The following is a 26,931-nucleotide window of genomic DNA, read 5'->3' on the forward strand; positions in this document are numbered from 1 at the left end:
TGGGCCGAATGACCTCCTGCTACACTGTAAATTCTATGTAAATTCAATGAAAGAAAAAAGTCCTGAAACCTTGTCTGCTCACTCCCTTCCTCATTCATCTTCTGGTTTACTTCCCTCACTCATGGGACAAATCTTGCATTCAGTGGCACACGGTGGACATTTCTCTACTTCAAAACTTTAAACCTGTTTTGTCGAACATAAAACAAATGTGCTTTGATGAAAAGGTACCTTGATGAGCCTGACTCAAAGGGAACCTCAATTAACACTGGCACACCACTGAGAGTTGTGACTCTTTATTAGTTATTTTAATGGCTTGCTGGCAGTGAATGGTATGATTCGTAATTGGGACTTCGCTTACTTCTAACGATTGCTTAACCCAATTTTTCTTTTGTGCTGATTTATTTCATTAATCAGAAGTCAAAAGGTTTCCAAATACTAATCCCTCACTAGTACAAAATAGCATCGCTTTAGCACTAATTGGCAATCCCACTTAAGGCAGGTCATGGAAGTGACTGGTTTGGTGTATGGTAAAGGCATGCTGGCACAGTGAGGGGTGATTTTGAGAGGTTAAAATTGAGGTGCGTTGTTGGCACAATGCAGAAGGTGATATATTATGCATCAATCTTTGGCTTACTGAATCTGGGACGGTTTGATGCTGAGAAAGATGCCAAAAATCGCACATTATCAATCCCTCAGCGCTGTTCTCTCCAACCGAATGAACACAAAACTGGCAAAAGATCTAACAAATAGCATTGATGAGTTGTACTCGTATTTCGAATTTAATCATGATCTAAATCAGAAGGATATCACTGGTACTTTAATCACAATCTTAGTACATATTGAATATTAATATCAATATTAATATTTAAAATGCAATGTGGGTGTGCACTATTCAAATGAGATCAAATTTAGGCTATGATAGATTCCACGCAAAGGGAACCAGTCGATTTGTGTTGACATAGGGTTTCCTCTGCCCCCCCACCCCCCTACTTTTTGTAGCCATAAGCACCCATTTTGTGTCAGGTAAATGAGGGCTGTGCCATGGAGCGTAATCAAGTTATCTTCCAATTCATGTCACTGATGAGCATGGTCTCTGCTATTGGAAGTGCACATTGGGTTTTGAGATTTGCTGAATTCGCTCCAGCATCTCTTCTGGTGAAGGTATGACTTTAAGAGATAGGTGACAATAAACTGGGACAGAGTCATCTCAGTAACTCTGCAGTCTTCACTCGGGGAATTAAGCTATATGTTACTTTAATAATTGATGGCTATCTTTACGTAAAAGCTTCACTGTAACAATATTTGGATTTAAAAACCTTGAGCAGAATTCAACCAAAAGATTTTGGGCACAATTCTCCCAAAAGGGAACAATGTGAGCGCGATTAGCCGTGGGTTTCCTGGCATTGGCAGTGCTGAGAGGATTCTCCCATCAGAATGTGAAACCAGGTAGCTTTTGTAAATCGGAAAACCTCGGCTCCAAAATGTTCTGGACACTGGACCGATGGAAATTTTTAAGACTGCGATTTTTGCAAGGGTATTAAGTGATCAAAAGGTGCGCAACTGGAGAAAGGTACATTTTGCTACGATTCATTTCAATGCACTGTTCCTGTTATAGAAAATAATTACCATTTATTTAGCACCTTGCCTGACCTTAGGAAGTCCTGGAGTGTTTTACAGCCAATGAAGTCCTTTTGAAGTACAGTCGCTGTTGTAATGTCGGAAACGTGGCAGTTAATTTGCGCACAACGTTCTCGCACAAACAACTATGTGTTAATGAGCTAACCGAGTGATGCTGAGTGAAGGATACACATTGGCTGTTCCTCTGTAAAGTACAAAGTCTTACAACACAAGGTTAAAGTCCAACAGGTTTGTTTCGATGTCACTAGCTTTCGGAGTGCTGCTCCTTCCTCAGGTGAATGAAGAGGTATGTTCCAGAAACACATATATAGACAAATTCAAAGATGCCAAACAATGCTTGGAATGCGAGCATTAGCAGGTGATTAAATCTTTACAGATCCAGAGATGGGGTAACCCCAGGTTAAAGAGGTGTGAATTACATCAAGCCAGGACAGTTGGTAGGATTTCGCAGGCCAGATGGTGGGGGATGAATGTAATGTGACATGAATCCCAGGTCCCGGTTGAGGCCGCACTCATGTGTGCGGAACTTGGCTATAAGCTTCTGCTCGGCGATTCTGCGTTGTCGCGCGTCCTGAAGGCCGCCTTGGAGAACGCTTACCCGGAGATCAGAGGCTGAATGCCCTTGACTGCTGAAGTGTTCTTCGACTGGAAGGGAACATTCCTGCCTGGTGATTGTTGCGCGATGTCCGTTCATTCATTGTCGTGGCGTCTGCATGGTCTCGCCAATGTACCACGCTTCGGGACATCCTTTCCTGCAGCGTATGAGGTAGACAACGTTGGCCGAGTTGCACGAGTACGTACCGCGTACCTGGTGGGTGGTGTTCTCACGTGTAATAGTGGTATCCATGTCAATGATCTGGCATGTCGTGAAGAGATTGCCATGGCAGGGTTGTGTGCTGTCGTGGTCACTGTTCTGAAGACTGGGTAGTTTGCTGCAAACAATGGTTCGTTTGAGGTTGCGCGGTTGTTTGAAGGCAAGTAGTGGGGGTGTGGGGATGACCTTGGCAAGATGTTCATCGTCATCAATGACGTGTTGAAGGCTGTGAAGAAGAAGACGTAGTTTCTCCGCTCCGGGGAAGTACTGGACGACAAAGGGTATTCTGTCGGTTGTGTCTCATGTTTGTCTTCTGAGGAGGTCGGTGCGGTTTTTCGCTGTGACGCGTTGGAACTGTCGATCGATGAGTTGAGTGCCATATCCCGTTCGTACGAGGGCATCTTTCAACGTCTGTAGATGTCTGTTACGCTCCTCCTCGTCTGAGCAGATCCTGTGTATACGGAGCGCTTGTCCATAGGGGATGGCTTCTTTAATGTGTTTAGGGTGGAAGCTGGAGACCTCTGTAAAGTATTCGAGCTTCGGGAAAGCTTGTGTTAAAACATGGACAAGAAAGAAGAGAAAAATGAGCTTACATTTAATGAAAATCAGTGCCAGGAGCATACAAAAACCGCAGGAGGGTTAGATGGGAAATATATAATCAGTATTTAAACATATGAGTTTTATTTGCTAAAGACCAGGGAGCCTGATGTCGGTAGTGGAGAAAATTTGAGAATTCATTATCAAAGATTTTATAGCAAGCACTTGGAAAACAGCAGTCGGATGGGACTGTAGTTATGAAGGGGAAATCAAGTTTGACAGATCTACTGGAATTCTTTGAGGATGTAAGCAGTAGAGTTGACGAAGGGGAGCCAGTGGATGTGGTTTATTTGGACTTTCAGAAGGCTTTCGACAAAGTCCCACATAAGGAGCGGGATTCTCCCCTACCCGGCGGGGCGGGGGGTCCCGACGGGATGGAGTGGTGGGAACCACTCAGGCGTTGGGCCGCCCCAAATATGCGGGTTTCCCCACACCTTTAGGGGCCAAGCCCTCACCTTTGGGGGCTAGGCCCGCGTCGGAGTGGTTGCCGTCCCGCCGGCTGGCGTGGAAGGCCTTTGGCGCCATGCCAGCCAGGGCCAAAGGGACTCCGCCGGCCGGCGGAAGTCCGCGCATGCGCGGGAGCGGGAGCGGCTGCTGATGTTATCCTCGCGCATGCGTGTGGGGGGGGGGGGTCACCTCCGCGTCGGCCATCGCGGAGGCTATGGCCAACGCGGAGGGTAAAAAGTGTCCCCACGGCACAGGCCCGCCCGCAGATCGGTGGGCTCCGATCGTAGGCCAAGCCACTGTGGGGGCACCCCCCGGGGCCAGATCACCCGGCGCCCCCCCCAGGACCCCAGAGCCGGCTCGCGCCGCCTGGTCCCGCCGGTAAGGGAGGTGGTTTAATTCACGCCGGCGGGACCGGCATTACAGCAGCGGGACTTCGGCCCATCGTGGGCTGGAGATTCGCCGGGGGGGGGGGGGCGCTGACCGGCGAATCTCCGGTGCCGGAGAATTCGGCGGCCGGCGGGGGTGGGGTTCACGCCGCCCCCCGGCGATTCTCCGACCCGGCGGGGGGTCGGAGAATCCCGCCCAAGATAATAGTGTGGAAAATTAAAGCGCACGGGATTTGGGGTTATGTATTGAGATGGATAGAAAACTCGTGCATAGTCAGAAATAAATTAGTCCTTTTCCGAATGGCAGGCAGTGACCAGTGGGGTATCATATGGATCGGTGCTAGGACCCCAGCGATACACAATATATACGAATGATTTAGATGAGGGAACAAAATAATAATAATAATCTTTACTGTCACAAGTAGGCTCACATTAGCACTGCAATGAAGTTAATGTAATATCTCCAAATTTGCAGATAACACAAAGCTGGGTGGGAGGGTGAGCTGTGAGGAGGATGCAGATCAGTGTGATTTGGGCAGGCTGAGTGAGTGGGCACATGAATGGCAGATGCAGTATAATCTGGATACATGTAAGGTTATCCACCTTTGATAGCAAAACAGGGAGGCAGATTATTATCTGAATGGCCATAACTTAGGAGAGGGGAATGTGCAATGCCACCTGAGTGTCCTTGTACACCAGTCATTGAAGGTAAGAATGCAGTTGCGGCAGGCAGTATAGAAGGCAAATGGTATGTTGGCCTTCATAGTGAGAAGATTCAAGTACAGGAGCATGGATGTTATACAGGGGCCTTGGTGAGGCCACACCTGGAGTATTGTGTGCAGTTTTGGTCTCCTTATTTGAGGAAGAATGTTCTTGCTCTAGAGGGAATGCAGGGAAGGATTACCAGACTGATTCCTGGGCTGGCGGGACTGATGTTAGGATTGTATTCACTGGAGTTCAGAACAATGAGGGGGGGGGGATTTCATAGAAACCAATAAAATTCTAACAGTACTAGGCAGGGTAGTTGCAAGAAGGATGTTCCTGATGTTGGAGGTATCTAGAACCAGGGGTCACAGTCTGAGGATAAGGGTAGGCCATGTACGACTGAGATGAGGAGAAATTTCTTCATCCAGACAGTGGACGACCTGTGGAATGTGCTACCACAGAAAGCAGTTGAGGCCAAAACATTGTGGGGTGGATTCTGCGTCCCGTGATGGGAAGGAGAATCGGGCGTCAGGGGAAAATCGGGATCTGCGACAAGCACGGATCTGAAGTGAGTGAGTTCTCCCAGTGAGACAGAGAAGACAGCCAGAGTGAGACAGCAAAGAGTGAGTTTGGGAATTTGAATCGAGGTGGGAATTGAATTGAATTAAATTGAATCAGTAAGGCAGCTCCTTTTAAATATCAGGAGTTTAAATTAATTTATATTAAGCTAGTATTGGGCATTGGGCAGTGTAGCTTAACAAGGGCTGCCCCACCCACTCACATAACTGGTTGGCAGTTAAGTGTCAGTCACTTTAATCTACTTTGATCTAAAAGCAGGTGGGGGAGGGGAGTCAATTCAGGACAGTTTAAAAAGAGCAACTTGTAACTCACTCCCAGTGAGACAGAGAAGACAGAGCCAGGAGTGAGACACAGCGAAGAGTGAGTTTGGGAATTTGAATCGAGGTGGGAATTCGAAGCTGGGTGGGGAGGAAGTGCTTTTTGTGACTGGTAAGTAGTGTTTCTGTTTTTCTGTTTCTTTTCATTGGTATATATATATATATTTTTTTTCTTCATTGTTTATTTATTTAGTTAAATTTTTGGGGGGGAAATTGAAATTGTTCAAGTTAACCGAAGGTTTAAGACATGGCAGGAGATCTCAGACCCGTGTCATGCTCCTCGTGTGCGATGTGGGAGCTCAGGGACACGTCCACTGTCCCTGGCTCCTTCACGTGCAAGAAGTGTGTCCAGTTGCAGCTCCTGTTAGACCGCTTGACGGCTCTGGAGCTGCGGATGGACTCACTTTGGAGCGTCCGCGATGCTGAGGACGTCGTGGATAGCACGTTTAGCGAGTTGGTCACACCGCAGGTGAAAGGTACTGAGGGGGATAGTAAATGGGTGACCAAAAGACAGAGCAAGAGTAGGAAGGCAGTGCAGGTGTCCTCTGCGGTCATCTCCCTGCAAAACAGATATACCGCTTTGGATACTGTTGAGGGAGATGGCTCACCAGGGGAAGGCAGCAGCAGCCAGGTTCATGGCACCGTGGCTGGCTCTGCTGCGCAGCTGGGCAGGAAGAAGAATGGCAGGGCTATAGTGATAGGGGACTCAATTGTAAGGGGAATAGACAGGCGGTTCTGCGGACGAAATCGAGACTCCAGGATGGTATGTTGCCTCCCTGGTGCAAGGGTCAAGGATGTCTCGGAGGGGCTGCAGGACATTCTGGGGGGGGAGGGTGAACAGCCAGCTGTCGTGGTGCACGTAGGCACCAACGATATAGGTAAAAAACGGGACGAGGTCCTACAAGCTGAATTTAGGGAGCTAGGAGTTAAACTAAAAAGTAGGACCTCAAAGGTAGTAATCTCAGGATTGCTACCAGTGCCACGAGCTTGTCAGAGTAGGAATGTCAGGATAGAGCGGATGAATACGTGGCTCGAGAGATGGTGCAAGAGGGAGGGATTCAAATTCCTGGGACATTGGAACCGATTCTGGGGGAGGTGGGACCAGTACAAACCGGGCGGTCTGCACCTGGGCAGGACTGGAACCGATGTCCTTGGGGGGGTGTTTGCTAGAGCTGTTGGGGAGAGTTTAAACTAATGTGGCAGGGGGATGGGAACCGATGCAGGAAGTTGGAAGGTAGTAAAACAGGGACAGAAATAAAAGGCAGTAAGGGGGAAAGTGTAAGGCAGACCAGCCATAGTCAAAAATCAAAAAGGGCAACAGTACAAGGTACAGTGACTGAGGGGAGCTCAGTGAATAGGACCAGGAATACTAAAAGAAATAAAACGGGAAGTGAAAACATTAATGGTAAGCGATGCGGCAGGTTGTTACAGGAAGATGTGGGTTCGACGACAAGGAAAATTAGGAGCAAGGTTAAGAGGAAATATAACTTAGGAGAGGTTACTGATCGAGGTGTTAAGATTAAGAACAGAGGTAAAAAAAGCCAACATAAGTGTACTTTACCTGAATGCTCGTAGTATTCGGAATAAGGTAAATGAGTTGATGGCGCAAATCATCGTGAATGACTATGATTTAGTGGCCATTACTGAAACATGGTTAAAGGATGGTCACGACTGGGAGTTAAATATCCGAGGGTATCAAACTTTTCGGAAGGACAGAGTGGATGGTAAGGGAGGTGGTGTAGCTCTGTTATTTAAGGATGACATCCGGGCAACAGTAAGGGATGACATCGGTGCTATGGAGGATGAGGTTGAATCCATTTGGGTGGAAATCAGGAATAGTAAGGTGAAAAAGTCACTGATAGGAGTAATCTATAGGCCACCAAATAGTAACATTATGGTGGGGCAGGCTATAAACAAAGAAATAACAGATGCATGTAGAAATGGTACAGCAGTTATCATGGGGGATTTTAATCTACATGTTGATTGGTTTAACCAGGTCGGTCAAGGCAGCCTTGAGGAGGAGTTTATAGAATGTATCCGCGATAGTTTCCTCGAACAGTATGTAATGGAACCTACGAGGGAACAAGCGGTCCTAGATCTGGTCCTGTGTAATGAGACAGGATTGATTCAGGATCTCATAGTTAGGGATCCTCTCGGAAGGAGCGACCACAATATGGTGGAATTTAAAATACAGATGGAGGGTGAGAAGGTAAAATCAAGCACTAGTGTTTTGTGCTTAAACAAAGGAGATTACAATGGGATGAGAGAAGAACTAGCTAAGGTAGACTGGGAGCAAAGACTTTATGGTGAAACAGTTGAGGAACAGTGGAGAACCTTCCAAGTGATTTTTCACAGTGCCCAGCAAAGGTTTATACCAACAAAAAGGAAGGACGGTAAAAAGAGGGACAATCGACCGTGGATATCTAAGGAAATAAGGGAGAGTATCAAATTGAAGGAAAAAACATACAAAGTAGCAAAGATCAGTGGGAGACTAGAGGACTGGGAAATCTTTAGGGGGCAACAGAAAGCTACTAAAAAAGCTATAAAGAAGAGTAAGATAGATTATGAGAGTAAACTTGCTCAGAATATAAAAACAGATAGTAAAAGTTTCTACAAATACATAAAACAAAAAAGAGTGGCTCAGGTAAATATTGGTCCTTTAGAGGATGAGAAGGGAGATTTAATAATGGGAGATGAGGAAATGGCTGAGGAACTGAACAGGTTTTCTGGGTCGGTCTTCACAGTGGAAGACACAAATAACATGCCAGTGACTGATGGAAATGAGGCTATGACAGGTGAGGACCTTGAGAGGATTGATATCACCAAGGAGGTAGTGATGGGCAAGCTAATGGGGCTAAAGGTAGACAAGTCTCCTGGCCCTGATGGAATGCATCCCAGAGTGCTAAAAGAGATGGCTCGGGAAATTGCAAATGCACTAGTGATAATTTACCAAAATTCACTAGACTCTGGGGTGGTCCCGGCGGATTGGAAATTAGCAAACGTGACACCACTGTTTAAAAAAGGAGGTAGGCAGAAAGTGGGTAATTATAGGCCAGTGAGCTTAACTTCGGTAGTAGGGAAGATGCTGGAATCTATCATCAAGGAAGAAATAGCGAGGCATCTGGATGGAAATTGTCCCATTGGACAGACGCAGCATGGGTTCATAAAGGGCAGGTCGTGCCTAACTAATTTAGTGGAATTTTTTGAGGACATTAACAGTGCGGTAGATAACGGGGAGCCAATGGATGTGGTATATCTGGATTTCCAGAAAGCCTTTGACAAGGTGCCACACAAAAGGTTGTTGCATAAGATAAAGATGCATGGCATTAAGGGGAAAGTAGGAGCATGGATAGAGGATTGGTTAATTAATAGAAAGCAAAGAGTGGGGATTAATGGGTGTTTCTCTGGTTGGCAATCAGTAGCTAGTGGTGTCCCTCAGGGATCAGTGTTGGGCCCACAACTGTTCACAATTTACATAGATGATTTGGAGTTGGGGACCAAGGGCAATGTGTCCAAGTTTGCAGACGACACTAAGATAAGTGGTAAAGCAAAAAGTGCAGAGGATACTGGAAGTCTGCAGAGGGATTTGGACAGGCTAAGTGAATGGGCTAGGGTCTGGCAGATGGAATACAATGTTGACAAATGTGAGGTTATCCATTTTGGTAAGAATAACGGCAAAAGGGATTATTATTTAAATGATAAAATATTAAAACATGCTGCTGTGCAGAGAGACCTGGGTGTGCTCGTGCATGAGTCGCAGAAAGTTGGTTTTCAGGTGCAACAGGTGATGAAGAAGGCAAATGGAATTTTGTCCTTCATTGCTAGAGGGATGGAGTTTAAGGCTAGGGAGGTTATGCTGCAATTGTATAAGGTGTTAGTGAGGCCACACCTGGAGTATTGTGTTCAGTTTTGGTCTCCTTACTTGAGAAAGGACGTACTGGCACTGGAGGGTGTGCAGATGAGATTCACTAGGTTAATCCCAGAGCTGAAGGGGTTGGATTACGAGGAGCGGTTGAGTTGACTGGGACTGTACTCGTTGGAATTTAGAAGGATGAGGGGGGATCTTATAGAAACATATAAAATTATGAAGGAAATCGATATTCACCAAAGAGAAGGAATTGGTAGATGTTGAGTCTGGAGAAGGGGGTGTAGATAGCCTGGGTCACATTGTGATCCAAAAAGACGAGGTGTTGGGTGTCTTAAAAAATATTAAGGTAGATAAGTCCCCAGGGCCTGATGGGATCTACCCCAGAATATTGAAGGAGGCTGGAGAGGAAATTGCTGAGGCCTTGACAGAAATCTTTGGATCCTCGCTGTCTTCAGGGGATGTCCCGGAGGACTGGAGAATATCCAATGTTGTTCCTCTGTTTAAGAAGGGTAGCAAGGATAATCCCGGGAACTACAGGCCGGTGAGCCTTACTTCAGTGGTAGGGAAATTACTGGAGAGAATTCTTCGAGACAGGATCTACTCCCATTTGGAAGCAAATGGACGTATTAGTGAGAGGCAGCACGGTTTTGTGAAGGGGAGGTCGTGTCTCACTAACTTGATAGAGTTTTTCGAGGAGGTCACTAAGATGATTGATGCAGGTAGGGCAGTGGATGTTGTCTATATGGACTTCAGTAAGGCCTTTGACAAGGTCCCTCATGGTAGACTAGTACAAAAGGTGAAGTCACACGGAATCAGGGGTGAACTGGCAAGGTGGATACAGAACTGGCTAGGCCATAGAAGGCAGAGGGTAGCAATGGAGGGATGCTTTTCTCATTGGAGGGCTGTGACCAGTGGTGTTCCACAGGGATCAGTGCTGGGACCTTTGCTCTTTGTAGTATATATAAATGATTTGGAGGAAAATGTAACTGTGTCGTCTGCAAACTTACTAATCAGACCAAAGGTTGGTGGAATTGCGGATAGCGATGAGGACTGTCTGAGGATACAGCAGGATTTAGATTGTCTGGAGACTTGGGCGGAGAGATGGCAGATGGAGTTTAATCCGGACAAATGTGAGGTAATGCATTTTGGAAGGGCTAATGCAGGTAGGGAATATACAGTGAATGGTAGAACCCTCAAGAGTATTGAAAGTCAAAGAGATCTAGGAGTACAGGTCCACAGGTCATTGAAAGGGGCAACACAGGTGGAGAAGGTAGTCAAGAAGGCATACGGCATGCTTGCCTTCATTGGCCAGGGCATTGAGTATAAGAATTGGCAAGTCATGTTGCAGCTGTATAGAACCTTAGTTAGGCCACACTTTGAGTATAGTGTTCAATTCTGGTCGCCACACTACCAGAAGGATGTGGAGGCTTTAGAGAGGGTGCAGAAGAGATTTACCAGAATGTTGCCTGGTATGGAGGGCATAAGCTATGAGGAGCGATTGAATAAACTCTGTTTGTTCTCACTGGAACGAAGGAGGTTGAGGGGCGACCTGATAGAGGTATACAAAATTATGAGGGGCATAGACAGAGTGGATAGTCAGAGGCTTTTCCCCAGGGTAGAGGGGTCAATTACTAGGGGGCATAGGTTTAAGGTGAGAGGGGCAAGGTTTAGAGTAGATGTACGAGGCAAGTTTTTTATGCAGAGGGTAGTGGGTGCCTGGAACTCTCTACCGGAGGAGGTAGTGGAAGCAGGGACGATAGGGACATTTAAGGGGCATCTTGACAAATATATGAATAGGATGGGAATAGAAGGATACGGACCCAGGAAGTGTAGAAGATTGTAGTTTAGTCGGGCAGTATGGTTGGCACGGGCTTGGAGGGCTGAAGGGCCTGTTCCTGTGCTGTACATTTCTTTGTTCTTTGTTGTTTGTTCTTTGATAGGATAGATGCGGGCAGGTTGTTTCCACTGGCGGGTGAAAGCAGAACTAGGGGGCATAGCCTCAAAATAAGGGGAACTAGATTTAGGACTGAGTTTAGGAGGAACTTCTTCACCCAAAGGGTTGTGAATCTATGGAATTCCTTGCCCAGTGAAGCAGTAGAGGCTCCTTCATTAAATGTTTTTAAGATAAAGATAGATAGTTTTTTGAAGAATAAAGGGATTAAGGGTTATGGTGTTCGGGCCGGAAAGTGGAGCTGAGTCCACAAAAGATCAGCCATGATCTCATTGAATGGCGGAGCAGGCTCGAAGGGCCAGATGGCCTACTCCTGCTCCTAGTTCTTATGTTCTTATGAACGCGTATCTCCGAACCCCTGCTTACACGGGATCGAGGTTCAGGACCGGGAGCCAGTGGGAGGATGTTAATGAATGCAGATGGGTCTTAGTAACCCATTTCCATCCATTTAGTGGGCCTGGCACCACAGCCTCCGCCTCCCCGTGATTCTCCGGTCCCCTCAGCCAGGAGCCACATGGACACAGATGGTGTTTATCACCTCGCAGTGGGCCAAGGGGGTAACCGCTAAGGATTGTTGTCCCCAAGGTCCATCCGAAGGCCATCCTCCCTGCGCCCCCCAACAATGCACTACCTGCCCACCCCTCCAATAAAAGCCCCCCCCCCCAGGGGCCCCCATAATAGGGAGAGCCCCCCAGGGACCCCATGAATAGGGAGATCTCCCCGGGACCCCCTAACTAAAGGAACCCCCCCACAGGGACCTCCTGACTAGTGGGAACCCCCACGGAGCCCCCCCCTCCCCCCGCCGAGTAAAGAGGCCCTTGTCTTGAATCCTCATCTGTAACACTCACCTGGAGGCCCCACTTGAGTGATTGTAATGCACTTATCTCTTTTTGACCCCTTGAGATGTGTCTCCCCATTACAGTGGTCCCTGGGGTGGGGGCGGGGGGCTCCCTATTAGAGGGGTCCCTGGGGGCCTCCTTCATTCGGGGTGTCCCTGGGGGGAGGGGGGTGGGGGAGGTTGGGTCACTCCCATATTTGGGGTAAGGAAGGGGCACCCAGGCAATCTGGGCGTGGCGGGGGGGGGGGGGGGATGCTTTGTAGTGTGGCGGGGTATTGGGGGCTGATTTGCCCTGCGAGGCGGGAGGGCTCGCTGCGGGACTTTGATATTGGGCTGCCCGCTCAAAATGGCGGCTCGACACCGGGGGTTCCCTCGGGAATCCCTTGTATTCCTCACCATGTATAAATTTGCACGGTGAGGGATGCGGAATTGCCTCCCAATCTGCACTCCCAGGGGGATCGTAAATTTGGTTGTAATTCTCCCCCGGCGGGAGGACATGGGGCGGGGCGGGATTCTCTGTTCCGCCAGTCCCATTGTCCGGCGCGACGCGCCCCCCACTGGCAGGGGAATTCTCCTTTCCCACAGCTGGCCAATGGGGTTTCCCATTGTGGTCACCCCCATGCTGTCGTGAAACCCGCAGGCTTGGGTGAGCTGCTGGGAAGCGGAGGATACCGTTGACGGAGAATCCAGCAGATAGTCTCCCAAAGGGAGAATTCGCTGATGTATGTTTCGGAGAAGCAGTTAGATATAGCACTCAGGGTGAAGGGGATCAAGGGATATGTAGGGGGGGGCGGCAGGGGTGGAAAAGCAGGATCAGGCTATTGAGTTGGGGGATCAGCCATGATCATAATGAATGGCGGAGCAGCCTCGAAGGGCTGAATGGCCTCCCCCTGCTCCGATTTTCTGTCTTTCAATGAAGCAATCTTGAGTATAAATAGAATACAGTACTGAAAGGTGAATTGTGTTTTCTTTATTGCATCCAGCATGAGTTATGGGGCCTTTCGCACTCCTGGGATTAAACTATATTATACAGTTATTTACTGAGAAACCTCAGTGTATTATAATTGCTTAAATAATTCTGTTCCAGCCTTTATTAGATTACATCCTTGTCATGTGCCTTTATTGATAGAATGGCACAGCTGTACAGGTTTATTGTTTAGACATGGAAGAAGGGCAGTTTCTAGACTCTGGTGCCTTCTGACATGATCAGAGTGATTTTGAGCCGGCGTTAGTCGCCAGTGAGAATGGTGACACAGGCAAAATATTTGGTGTGAATCAGAAGCCGCGATTCTCACCGGTGGGATCGCGGTTTCCGATTTTCCAGGCCCCACGGCGGCAGTGGGATGAGAATCCCGCCGTGGAATGTCATTTTAATACAATCGAACCCTCCCATCGGGACTTCCCCCTTACTGAATATCTGTCGACCACCAGCGCGATTTACAACTGCTGTATAAAAATATGAGAACCTGCCGACGTCACCTCCGAAGGGGATATTGCTCAGGTCGCCATTACCATCTAGGGTGGCAGCCGCAAAGGGGGCACCGGAAAGGATGTGTGGACCCAGATATGTTCAGCCCGAGGCCGGGGTGTTTGGGGAGGTTCATTGTTGGCATCTCGAGGGGTGGGTTCGCTCGCAGGCCTTAGCGCCCCTTCATGACTGTGAGCCTCGAGGTTTGAAGGGGTCTGGTGGCTGGTTTGCAGGCAGCGTTTCCAGTGTCACCCTTGCTGGTCTTGTGGCAATACCACTGCTGAGGGATTACCCTTCCAGAGTGGCTGCTGCCAAGTGGATGGGAGGCTCTTGGATGGGGTAAGGCTTCATGGGCAGAGTGGGGAACTCTGGATGGAGTGTTTTACAGCCTCATGAGGCTTGAAGACCCTCGCACAGCTCAAAACCCCAACACCTTGGTCGCATTGAATCGTAGATTCATAGAATCCCTACAGTGCAGAAGGAGGCCATTCGGCCCATGTCCGTACTGACCCTCCGAAAGAGCACCCCACCCAGGCCCTATTCCCGTAACCCCACCGAACCGTTGGACACTAAGGGGCAATTAAGAATGGCCAAGCCAGCTAACCGGCACATCTTTGATCTGTGGGAGGAAACCGGAGCACCCGGAGGAAACCCACGTAGACACGGGGAGAAAGTGCAAACTTTGCACAGTCACCCAAGGCCGGAATCAAACCCGGGTCCCTGGCCCTATGAGGCTGCAGTGCTACCACCTGTGCTACTGTGCCGCCCGCACTGTGACATCAGAGGGCGTGAGCTGTATGGAAGTTTCAAGGCCCCTAGTTATGGAGGCCAGACTGTCAAGGATTAGTTTCTGGGTGGCTGGCTGGTCCAGTTGGAGAGCTTGTTTAATCTGCAGTCCATGTGAGCTGGGTGTGCATCGCCTGCCACAAGGTCAAAGTGATTGCCTGATCGGCTCCCTGATCAGCTCCCTGACCCTTCCTTGATGAATTAATTGTGCCAATTAAGTCAGCATTTCAATGCATGTGTGCCACTGATTGGTGCCCTACTTTTAACCTGCCCCAGGCATTGAACTGCAAGACTCATACTCACGTCTACATAAGAGAGGAGACACGGATGTGGCCCCTAATGCAAGGTGTTATGCTGATGTCTCTCTTCACTCACCCCATTTCAGGGGGATGATGGGGAGCATCATCCAGGTCCCCTGAGAGGTAGAACGTTAGTCTATTGAATGTCCCCGACTGTCCTAACACCTCACGCTTGGGACGGGAGGGCTTGGTGAGGGACCACTGAGACTCTCAAGGGTCGAAGTGCTCATTCAGCTGGAGTAGAGAAGGACAACTGTAGGGGAGTGGTTATTGTGCAATGGGGGAGGGAGTAAGGCTCAGTGGAGAGGTGCTCTCATAGGGGGAAGTGAATGGGTGGATGCATTAGATGCAGAGATGTGAGGGCCAGGAATTTGTCAGCAATCCTCAGTGCTCACTTGGATGGTCTCCTCCTTTCAGTTTTTGATTTTGGAGATTCATGGAGCCTGTTGAGTTGGCTGTTATATTGATTGCGATCGAACAGCAGCAGCAACATTGACCTGCCTCTGCACGCCCCGGCGCCCTGCAGAGGATGGCGACGCTGAGATCACTGCCCCATCAAGAGCAAGGTCGCAGATGATGCAGCCTCGGAGGAGACACTACCAGTCAAGGGTATTCCGATGTCAAACTTTCCACCTCCAGATGTCGGAGGTCCAGTGCCGGAGAATACAGCATCTGTCCCGGGGACAGTGGGCCAAATATTTCTGGTGATGCAGGAGTTTCCACCACCTGCACCGGGAGATCACCCATTGCCTGTGGCTCTGAAAGTCACTGCTGCTCTGAACCTTCATGCCAACAGCTCGTTTCAGGGCTGTACAGGTGACCAGTGCGGCATCTCCCAGTCAGCTGTGCCACATGCATAAGGGAGGTCACAGGTGCACTATTTGTGAGTACCCACATATACAACAACTTTGGACTGGGACCAGGTGAGCCAGGATGCCAGGGCCAAGGGGCTTCACCCGCATAGCAGATATGTCCCTGGTGCAGGTTGTCATTGACTGTGGCCACGTGGCTCTGTGGTCTCAATGGTGGCATGGGCCACCAATTATGTGCCGCAAGGGATATCGCTCCCTCGATGTCCAGCTCATCTGTGACCACCCGATGCGCATCATGCAGGTGTGTGTGGTCGTTTCCCGGGCACCATCCATGATAGTTACATCTTATGGCGTTCGCAGATCCCAGCTGTTTTTGCGGAAGAGCAGCAGCTGGAGGAATGGCTCCTCCGGGGGAAAAAGGCATCCCCTCAGGAGGTGGCTGTTGATGTCCGTGCGGAGGCCACAAACACCCACTGAAGCTCACGACAACAAGGCTCGTGTGTCAACGCATGTGCTAATTGAGCAGGTGATTGGAATGCTCAAGATGCGGTTCCGGTGCCTGGACCACTCTGGGGGGACCTCTCCCATACATCCCCCAGAGGGTGTCCCACAACATTGTGATCTGTTGCGCACAGCTCAACCTGGCAATGCAGCGGGACGAGGAGGAGATGGAGGACCACCACATCTCCTCAGATGAGGAGGTGGAGGAAGGGCCTCAGGTGATGGTCGGGGCCCACAGAGGCGAAGGTCTAGGGATGCCCTCATTGCATCTTGGTTTTGGGACGACTAGGACTAGGGAGTGAAGAGTTCTCCCACCATGTGGCCTGACTCACTCATGTGATGCCTGTAGGAGGTCACCGTTCCTGCATTCATGTGCAGGATGCTAAAGCCATTGGCTGGAAGCTGCAGGAGAATGATAACTTACACTGGATCCGGGCATACTTTCAGGTTGCCTGGTGCTGCAGTGCTGCCCTCCTTGGTGTGCGAGACTGGAGATGTGTCTCTCACAGGGAGGAACATGTCAGATGGGCTGGACACTAAAGGACTCCTGGGTGAAAGGCCCTGACTGTGCAAATGCCGATCCTCTTTTCTTCCTTCAGGTGGCCAGGGACCCCTGGGCTCCTCCATGGGATAGAGGGGCAGCTGGATTGAGATCCAGGAACTCCGCCGTCCTCTGCGCTGACACTCATGGATTCACATGAAGATGAAGCCCTGCACCATGGAGCTCATGCCCTCAGTCACCTCCTGCCATGGACTGCACTTCCTGCACCAAGATCTCCACTGTGGATGGCACCCTTGCAGCGTTGACCTTGATGCATTGGAGTGATGACACCATCTGTTCAGACAGAAGGTGATGGGGCTCCTCCAGTTGGCCTGCAGTCCAAGTATGGATGCTGTCACCCCTTCCTGATGCCCAGGACTCTGCCTTTGCAGCTCCAGCAGTTCTTGGCTGACCAGACCCAGGGGTAAGTCATCGGCCAGGGGCTCAGCAGAGTCCTGGCCCTGGCAGCCCTCTGAGTGCCGGTTCCCTGGGACGTTCCTTCCTCAGCCTGCTGTGGATCTTCAACGGTGAGGTGCTCACCAAGGTGTGAGTATCTGCGCTAGTGGAGGGTGTGGGTAGCAGCTGTGACGCCTCCTCCGTGCTTGTCTCCGAGATGTCTCCCTCAGACTTTCTTGTGTCTGTGGTGTCGGGAGACTATGAGGATGGTCCGGGTTGGTTGATTGACTCACCTGCTCGGGAAGCAAGATGGCATTAGTGCATCACAAGGGATAAATGAAGTTTAACTCACGTGAGGTTTGCATAATGGCTGCATGTCTTGATGGCTCTCACGTTAGTCTGCTGCCCCCACTTTGCCCTCTGCACAGGTACAGTGCTGCTGATCGCCTGCCAGCTCAAGGACCCACTCCTCATTGGGTGTTAATCTCAGCTCCAGCATGGCTCGTGCCTGCTCACGTGGGGTTGTGCTGGACTTATCTTGAAAGCATAGAATCATAAAATCCCTACAGTGCAGAAGAGGCCATTCAGCCCATAAAGTCTGCACTGACCCTGTGAAAGAGCACCCCACGTTAACATTTTCCTGCATCGTAAGTATGTGTTTATGACTTAGTCTGCAATTGCTTTTAAGTGTTGCTTCGTTTGCAGAGGCTTTCCCTGAAGCATTTGAGTTCAGTTGGAACCAGGGGCGGGATTCTCCGACCCCGTGCCAGGTGGGTGATTCGCCGGGGGCTGGCGTGAATCCCGCCCCGGCCGGCCGCTGAATTCTCCGGCACCGGATATTCGGCGGGGGCGGGAATCATTCCGCGCCTGTTGGCGGGGCCCCCCCCCCCCCCCCCCCCCCCTGGCGATTCTCCGGCCCTCAATGGGCCCACTGCTGGAATGCCTGTCCTGCTGGCGAGAATCAAACCACCTCTCTTACCAGCGGGACTAGGCAGCGCGTGTGGGCTCCGGGGTCCTGGGGGTGGGGCGCGAGGCGATCTGGCCCCGGGGGGTGCCCCCACGGTGGCCTGGCCCACGATCGGGACCCACCAATCCGCGGGCGGGCCTGTGCCGTGGGGGCACTCTTTTCCCTCCGCCTCGGCCACAGCCTTCACCATGGCCGATGTGTAAGAGATACCACCCCTGCGCATTCGCGGGGATGACGTCAGCAGCTGCTGACGCTCCCGCGCATACGCGGACTTCCGCCGGCTGCCGAAGTCCTTTCAGCCCCGACTGGCGTGGCGCCAAAGGCCTTTCACGCCGGTCGGCGGCGGGCAAACCACTCCGGCGTGGGGCTAACCCCTCCAAGGTGAGGGCTTGGCCCCTAAAGGTGGGGGCGGCCCGACACCGGAGTGGTTCCCGCCACTCCATCCCACCGGGACCCCCAGCCCCGCCGGGTAGGGGAGAATCCCGGCCCAGGTAACTGAGAGCAAGAGGCTTTCCACAGAACCTTCCAGTATATACAGGACAATGCAGAGGGGCAGAAAGCAAGTCCAGAAAGCTAAAGAACAGAAAGATCCAGAAACCAGGGAATGAAAAGAGGAGTCCGAGGAAGACTGTAGACATAGGGACAAAGAACCGGAATCTGATCAAGATACTGTTTAATGCAGTTAAAGAAAGGGGCGGAGAGAGCAGACAGAGCTACAATTCAATTGGAGAAGTTGACTGGTGAGAAGCGTAAATTAATCCGAAAGTTGGTAACATCAGGATAGAGCTGGTGAAGCAATGGTGTTCTGTTGGCCTGACTGGGTACCTGAGAGATTGTGTGGAAGCTTGTATACGTGTGGTGATCCAGGGCAGAGGAATACTGAAAGGAAAGGTTGAAACCCTGGAGTTGGATCCTTGGTGAGGGCATCCCAGCTTTGAGTGGGAGAAGATTTCAGAGTGTGTTCTTCGAGAGTGGAGTTTGGAGACCTTTGTGCGAAAGTCAGAGTTCCAGTCAGACCAGTTCGCTCAGAGTATGACAAGTGTTTGGGGGATTTGATGAGGAATCTATCAAAGTTGTTTGGATGGCATTTGTCACTTCGTTTCAGAGTGTGGTGCGTCAGACTGCAGTTCTCCTATTGGTTTACATAGACTGTGTACTCACTGGGAACATTAGAGTATAAGGTAAAGTTTGTAACGTGTGCCATCTTTAGAAATCTGTATATTGCTGTAAAGGTAGAGCTGGGGTGAAGGAGTATTTTAGTTCATCTTTTCTTGTTTAATGTTTTATTGTTTTGTTAAATTTTCCGGATGGCCCTCCTGCCATTCCAACTTCTTTGCAATTTTTGGTGGGAAAGGCGCAGTTTGGTCCATAGAATCCCTACGGTGCAGAAGGAAGCCATTTGCCCCAGCGAGTCTGCATCGACCCTTCAAAAGAGAACCCTACCTAGGCCCATTCGCCTACCCTATCCCCGAAACCGAACCTAACCTTCACATCTTTAGATACTGAGGGGCAATTTAGCATGGCCAATCCACTGAACCTGCACACCTTTGGACTGTGGGAGGAAACCAGAGCACCCGGAGGACACTCACGCAGACACGGGGAGAACGTGCAAACTCCACACAGTCACCCAAGGCCAGAATTGAACCTGGGCCCCTGACACTGAGGCACCAGTGCTAACCACTGTGCCGCCATGTCGCCAATGGTCTATCTGACCTTGCCCTAGTCGAGATACCTGGGTGGGCAGTTAGGTTGACTTTTATCTCTCTGAGGTGGTCCTTCTTCTCAGGTCAGATCAGAAGCAGAAGTCCTGCCAACAGCCAATCAACATCCTTGGGGCGTTAAATGATTGAAGGGTCATCATAATCAGGAAAGGAATTCAGAAAAAATCTTTGCCCAGAGAGTGATTAGAATATGGAATTTGCTGCCATGGAGCTACATGGAGCAACTGAGGTGGGTGGCAAAGATGCATTTAAGGAGAAGCTCGTACAAGAGGGAGAAATGAAAAGAAAGGCTTACTGATAAAGCTAGTTGAATTAGAGTGGGAGGAGTTTGTGTGGAGCATAAACATTGACACAGGCCACTCGAGCCTGTTCCTCAGGTTCTTATGCCACTCAATGACATTGCTGGAAGGAACCTGTCCTTCTACCAGGACCAGCTCCCAGAATGCCTGTGTACCTGCACAGGAAGCTGTTTCTTCTTTAATCTCTTGAGTGTGCTTTGGAATGGGTTGATGGAAAAAGAAAGGGACTCATCAATACTTCCGGCTGAATGTTGAACTGGTAAACCCCACAAATACTTCCTCCCTCGCACTCACCTACACAAATTGCACAATTTTCGTGCCTCAAGAACGAGAAGGCAGAGACTTAAAGAGATTTGCAAAACAAACAAATGGGCTGTGAGGAAAAACGTTTTCACGCAGCGAGTGGTTGGGGTCTGGCATGCACTGCCTGGAAGTGTGGTGGAGGCACGTTCAATCGAGGCATTTGAGAGGGTATTAGGTGATTACTTGAATAGAAACAATGTGTGAGGGCGGCACATGGCACAGTGGTTAGCCCTGGGTCACTGTGTCTCGGCCCTGGGTCACTGTCCGTTTGGAGTTTGCACATTCTCCCCGTGTCTGATGTGTTATGTACTCTGGTATGACACAGGCTGCAACTCGATGCAGCTTTGACCAAAAGATACTCCAGACTTTGAAGTAAGTTCAATGTGATTTATTGAACCATTAGCACAGTTCTCCATGAGTTCGACTCTCCTGCTAATCTTGCTATAGTAACTCAGTCTAACTAACCAGTCTGCCCTAAGCCACGTGGTGGGTGTGATGCTTCTGATCTGCCCCTGTCCTACTCTCTAAGTGTCGCCTGTGGAAAGGGTGCCTCGTGCCTTTTATAGTGAGATATCACCCCTGAGTGTCCTGCCTGCTCATTGGTCATGTCCTGTTCTCTGTGTTCATTAGCTGCCTGTCTGTACCTGTCTATATATCATTATCTGCATGTCTGCATATCATGACAGTGTCTGCGTAGGTTTCACCCCCACAACCCAAAGACCTGCAGGTTACTTGGATTGGCCACGCTAAATTGCCCCTTAATTGGGAAAAAAAAAATTGGGTACTCTAAAAAATAAAGAAAAAATAAACAATGTACAGGGGAAAGTCAGGGGAATGACACTAAGTCATGATGCTCATTTGGAGAACCGGTGTAGACACGATTGGCCGAATGGCCTCCTTCTGCGCCATAACAACCCTGCGATCCTGTGATTCCACAATGTAGGTTTCTGGAGTTTGATGTTTCAGCAGTATTCAGAGAGAACTCTTACCACAGACATCATTGGATATAAACCCTGAGGTTATGAAAGGCCCCTATACAGGGCAGCATGGTGGCACAGTGGGTTAGCACTGTGGCCCCACGGCGGCGAGGTCCCAGGTTCGATCCCGGCTCTGGGTCACTGACCGTACGAAGTTTGCACATTCTCCCCGTGTTTGCGTAGATTTGCCCCCACAACCCAAAATGATGTGCAGGTTAGGTGGATTGGCCACGCTAAATTGCCCCTTAATTTGGAAAAAAAATGAATTGGGTATTCTAAATTTAAATAAAATGAAATGCCCCTGTACAAATGTGAGTGTTTTCTTCCTTTGTGACCCATTGTCACACGTATATTTGTAACCAACATAAAATTTTTACAGGTTTTGTATGGTCCTAGTTGCGTGTCAACCTTCACCAAAAGCAAGGCGGTGGTAATAATCTGCATTCTCTGGCGGTATGGACTAAAATGTCTTCAGTGAGGTAGCCCTTCAATAATGTAAAGTATATCCATGATTGTAATTATGAAATAAAATACCTTTTCCACAGCAGTACATGTTCTGTGCTGTTGTATTCAATATTCTGTGTTGTAGTATTCAAAACTGCAACAAGATTAGACAGGGATAAATAAAGAAGTTAATTCACTCCTAACCTTTGCATTTTGAAATGAGACTTGGAATTTCCGACAGCTTTTTGAGTAATTGCATTGCAAAGCTTAGTTTTTCACCGGAATCAGGTAGACGACCAGTCTGATGCACGGCCAATGCTATTTTACTTCATCTCGGCTGAAGCTTTACCTTCCTTATTTTCGTCCTCTCCTTCAAATCTTATTTGCGCCCAACCCCTTTTTCTCTCGCTGTCACTTTTCTTTCTCTGTTGGTCCTTCCTTGAACTTTTTCTCCCCCTCCTCTCTCTCCTCCTTTCTGTTCCCCTTCACAACTTTCCCTTTCTCTCTCCCTTCACATTGGAATGACTGAGGTTGAGGGGTGACCTGAGAGAAGTCTAAAAGATTATGAGGGCCATGGACAGAGTGGATAGCCAGAAGCTTTTTCCCTTAAGACCATACAATATAGGAGCAGAATTAGGCCACTCGGCCCATTGAGTCTGCTCCGCCATTCAATCATGGCTGATATTTTCCTCATCCCCATTCTCCTGCCTTCTCCAAATAACCCCTGATCCCCTTATCAGTCAAGAACCTATCTATCTCTGTTTTAAAGACCCTCAGTGATTTAGCCTCCACAGCCTTCTGTGGCAAAGAATTCCACAGATTCACCACCCTCTGGCTGAAGAAATTCCTCCTCATCTCTGTTTTAAAATATCGTCCCTTCAGTCTAAGATTGTGTCCTGTGCTTCTAGTTTTTCCTACAAGTGGAAACATCCTCTCCACGACCACTCTATCCAGGCCTCGCAGTATCCTGTAAGTTTCAATAAAACCCCCCCTAATCCTTCTAAACTCCAACGAGTACAGACCCAGAATCCTCAACCGTCCCTCATATGGTAAGCTCTTCATTCCAGGGATCATTCTTGTGAAGCTCCTCTGGACCCTTTCCAAGGCCAGCACATCCTTCCTTAGATACGGGGCCCAAAACTGCTCACAATACTCCAAATGGGGTCTGACCAGAGCAGATATGACAGTGACTTTTAAGGGGCGTTTTGACAAATACATGAATAGGATGGGAATAGAGGGATATGGTCCCCGGGCAGCATGGTCGGTGCAGGCTTGGAGGGCCGAAGGTCCAGTCCCTGTGCTGTAATTTTCTTTATTCTTAGTTCCTTGTTCTTTCTGCCTCTCCTCTTCCAATTATCTCTCTCAGCTCCTTCACTTCTCGTTCGTCATTTCTCAGCCCACGCTTCTTAATTTCTGTCTCTCCTCCAGCACATCTCACTCTCTATCTCCCTCCTTCATCTTGTTCTTTCCCTCTGTCGTCACTTTCCTATCTCTCCCTCCTTGTGACCAGCCTGAGCAGGGGAATGGAAATTTCCAAATCATAACCACATACTCAAGAATTTGACTCTTAAAATCCAAATCCAATCAACTATTTGAGCTGTGAATTGCGACTGGTAATTATGAGTCAGTGATACAGCAATAACATCACTAAATAATGGACTAAAAATCCAGCAGCCCAAGCGAGTGTTTCCGGGGATGTGGGTTCAAAGATTACCAGGGCACGTGGTGGAATTTAAATTTGTTTGATTAATAATATTGAAATCAATAATGGGGACCATAAAATCATCATCGATTGCAGCAAAATCCCATCTGGCTAACTCATGTCCTTCAGGGAAGGAAATCTGCCCCTTTTACCTGGCCTGGCCTACATGTGACTCCAATCCTAAGGCAATGCGGCTGCCCCCTTCTGAAATGGCCGAGTATGTTACTCAGTTCAAGAGTAATTAGGGATGCTGGACTTGCCAGTGACACTCACATCCCCCGAAAAAAATAACATGGGATGAAATTTCCCAGTCATTCCCGCCTACGGGATCTTCCGGCCAGAAAACCGCCGCCACAGATTCCCCAGGGGTGGAGGGTGAAAACAATGGGAAAACCCATTGAGGGCGGTGGGAAGATCACCCCTCCATTGTCGCAAAACATGCTGCGAGGGGCGGGGTGGGGGGGGGGGCGGGGGAAGGGGGGGGGCGATGAAAATTCCTACCCATATTCTTCAGATCCTTAATATATATATTTTGTACCGAGAGAAGCACATCGTGGAACTGAAGCAACTTCGTCACCCCCTTGCCCAGTTTTAAACTTTGCAAAGGGTTAGCGCTGTAAGTGTGTGCAGTTTGTTTAAAGAAAAAATGGCTGGGGAGCCAGAGATGCAGCGGAGGGCACAGCGTTGCCTGTGTGCAGAGTGCAAATATCCACTCAATCTGTGTGACAGAGGGTGGCTGGGGGAAAACGGCCACTTGGCTGATTGCTCCGTCGGTGGGTGACCAGATTGGTGTCAGCTGGGAGTGCCCCGGAGGCCGCTGTCCTCCGGGACCGCAGCAAATGGAAGCCACGCACACAAAGGAAAAGCAGCCAGCAGCAGGTGGCCTCCACTGAGGTAATCAGGATCACATTCAGCTCACAAGAGGAAAGAAATCAGTCTCAGTTTTCAAGCCCGCGTCGACAGGAGCTTGAAGCAACCTCATTAACGCTGGAGGTAACACGTGAGGCACAGTGTCTGCACTAATTGTCCCATCCTAATTCAGAGGTAGATGAATTACAATACCACCACTCGGGGTAAAGCAAGCACCTATCATAAAAATCATGTCACTACTATGCAGATGTCACCCACTTTGCATAACTTTCGGTATCATTTTTGTTCTCTCTTTCTCTCATAAGACGAGGCGCTGCTTGCATAATTGATTTCCCGTTTTGATTTGGCTTTAGTCAAGCTATCAACTGCAGGTCATTCAAGATGTTTTTTTTTTCAACACAAAAGCTTTCTACTCCATTCCTTTGACTGCTGCCAGGCTTCCATGTAAACTGGCTTTTTTTTTTTAATGAGCCCTCTTTTATTTCAATGGAGAAAGGAGCCTGCTTTTAAAAGCAAATTGACTAGCAAAGAAAAGCAGAAATTGTGGGAGGGTTTTCCTCTAACTGGGATTCCTCTCCACACGCTCCTCCAGCTCCAATACCGGCCTTTGCTGAGGACATTGACCGATCTCCCATACTCTCTAGTCCAGCCACGAGTGGCTACTTGATGATAGATCCATCACAGCGGAACCTGAGTTTCGTTCAATGACTGCACATATGCATCGGATCACTGGATAACAACCAATAATGGAGAACCTGTTGATTTGGGAGGAGTTATCCAAGGATTCTATGGGAAGCAAGAGATGAAATTGCAGAGCCGTTGGCAATGATCTTTTCGTCCTCACTGTCAACAGGGGTGGTACCAGGGGATTGGAGAGTGGCGAATGCCGTGCCCCTGTTCAAAAAAGAGACTAGGGATAACCCTGGGAATTACAGGCTTACTTCGGTGGTAGGCAAAGTCATGGAAAGGGTACTGAAGGATAGGATTTCTGAGCATCTGAAAAGACACTGCTTGATTAGGGATAGTCAGCACGGATTTGTGAGGGGTAAGTCTTGCCTTACAAGTCTTATTGAATTCTTTGAGGAGGTGACCAAGCATGTGGATGAAGGTAAAGCAGTGGATGTAGTGTACATGGATTTTAGTAAGGCATTTGATAAGGTTCCCTATGGTAGGCTTATGCAGAAAGTAAGGAGGCATGGGATAGTGGGAAATTTGGCCAGTTGGATAACGAACTGGCTAACCGATAGAAGTCAGAGTGGTGGTGGATGGCAAATATTCAGCCTGGATCCCAGTTACCAGTGGCGTACCGCAGGGATCAGTTCTGGGTCCTCTGCTGTTTGTGATTTTCATTAATGACTTGGATGAGGGAGTTGAAGGGTGGGTCAGTAAATTTGCAGACGATACGAAGATTGGTGGAGTTGTGGATCGTGAGGAGGGAAGTGGTCGGCTGCAAAGAGACATAGATAGGATGCAGAGCTGGGCTGAAAAGTGGCAGATGGAGTTTAACCCTGAAAAGTATGAGGTTGTCCATTTTGGAAGGACAAATATGAATGCGGAATACAGGGTTAACGGTAGAGTTCTTGGTAATGTGGAGGAGCAGAGAGATCTTGGTCTATGTTCATACATCTTTGAAAGTTGCCACTCAAGTGGATAGAGCTGTGAAGAAGGCCTATGGTGTGCTCGCGTTCATTAACAGAGGGATTGAATTTAAGAGCCGTGAGGTGATGATGCAGCTGTACAAAACTTTGGTAAGGCCACATTTGGAGTACTGTGTACAGTTCTGGTCGCCTCATTTTAGGAAGGATGTGGAAGCTTTGGAAAAGGTGCAAAGGAGATTTACCAGGATGTTGCCTGGAATGGAGAGTAGGTTTTACGAGGAAAGGTTGAGGGTGCTAGGCCTTTTCTCATTAGAACGGAGAAGGATGAGGGGTGACTTGATTGAGGTTTATAAGATGATCAGGGGAATAGATAGAGTAGACAGTCAGACTTTTTCCCCGGGTGGAACAAACCATTACAAGGGGACATAAATTTAAGGTGAATGGTGGAAGATATAGGGGGGATGTCAGAGGTAGGTTCTTTACCCAGAGAGTAGTGGGGGCATGGAATGCACTGCCTGTGGAAGTAGTTGAGTCGGAAAAATAGGAACCTTCAAGCAGCTATTGGATAGGTACATGGATTACGGTAAAATGATATAGTGTAGATTTATTTGTTCTTAAGGGCAGCACGGAAGCATTGTGGATAGCACAATTGCTTCGCAGCTCCGGGGCCCCGGGTTTGATTCCGGCTTGGGTCGCTGTCTGTGCATCCTCCCCGTGTGTGCGTGGGTTTCCTCCGGGTGCTCCAGTTTCCTCCCACGGTCCAAAGATTAGGTGGATTGGCCATGATAAATTACCCTTAGTGTCCAAAATTGCCCTTGGTGTTGGGTGGAGGTGTTGACCTTGGGTAGGGTGCTCTGTCCAAGAGCCAGTGCAGACTCAATGGGCAGAATGGCCTCCTTCTGCACTGTAAATTCAATGATAATCTATGATTAATCTAGGACATATGTCCGGCACAACATCGTGGGCCGAAGGGCCTGTTCTGTGCTGTATTTTTCTATGTTCTATGTTATTAAAGATGCTATCGCAGGGCATGTAAAAAAAATTCACAGTAATCAGGCAGATTCAACATGGTTTTGCGAAAGGGGAAATCATATTGAACCAGTTGGA

The 26,931-nt window shown here is 49.0% G+C and overlaps 1 long non-coding RNA gene across 1 annotated transcript in view; it reads left to right on the forward strand.

The window, feature by feature from the left end:
• The first annotated feature begins 5,485 nt into the window (after positions 1 to 5,485).
• Positions 5,486 to 26,931, forward strand: part of LOC140391464 (uncharacterized) — a 43,050-nt gene continuing 21,604 nt past the window's right edge. The window contains exon 1 of the long non-coding RNA XR_011935084.1: positions 5,486 to 5,595. This is a non-coding gene — a long non-coding RNA (uncharacterized lncRNA). The remainder of the gene's footprint in view (positions 5,596 to 26,931) is intronic.

Source organism: Scyliorhinus torazame, chromosome 15 (assembly GCF_047496885.1).
Source record: "Scyliorhinus torazame isolate Kashiwa2021f chromosome 15, sScyTor2.1, whole genome shotgun sequence".
Taxonomy (NCBI): Eukaryota; Metazoa; Chordata; class Chondrichthyes; order Carcharhiniformes; family Scyliorhinidae; genus Scyliorhinus; species Scyliorhinus torazame.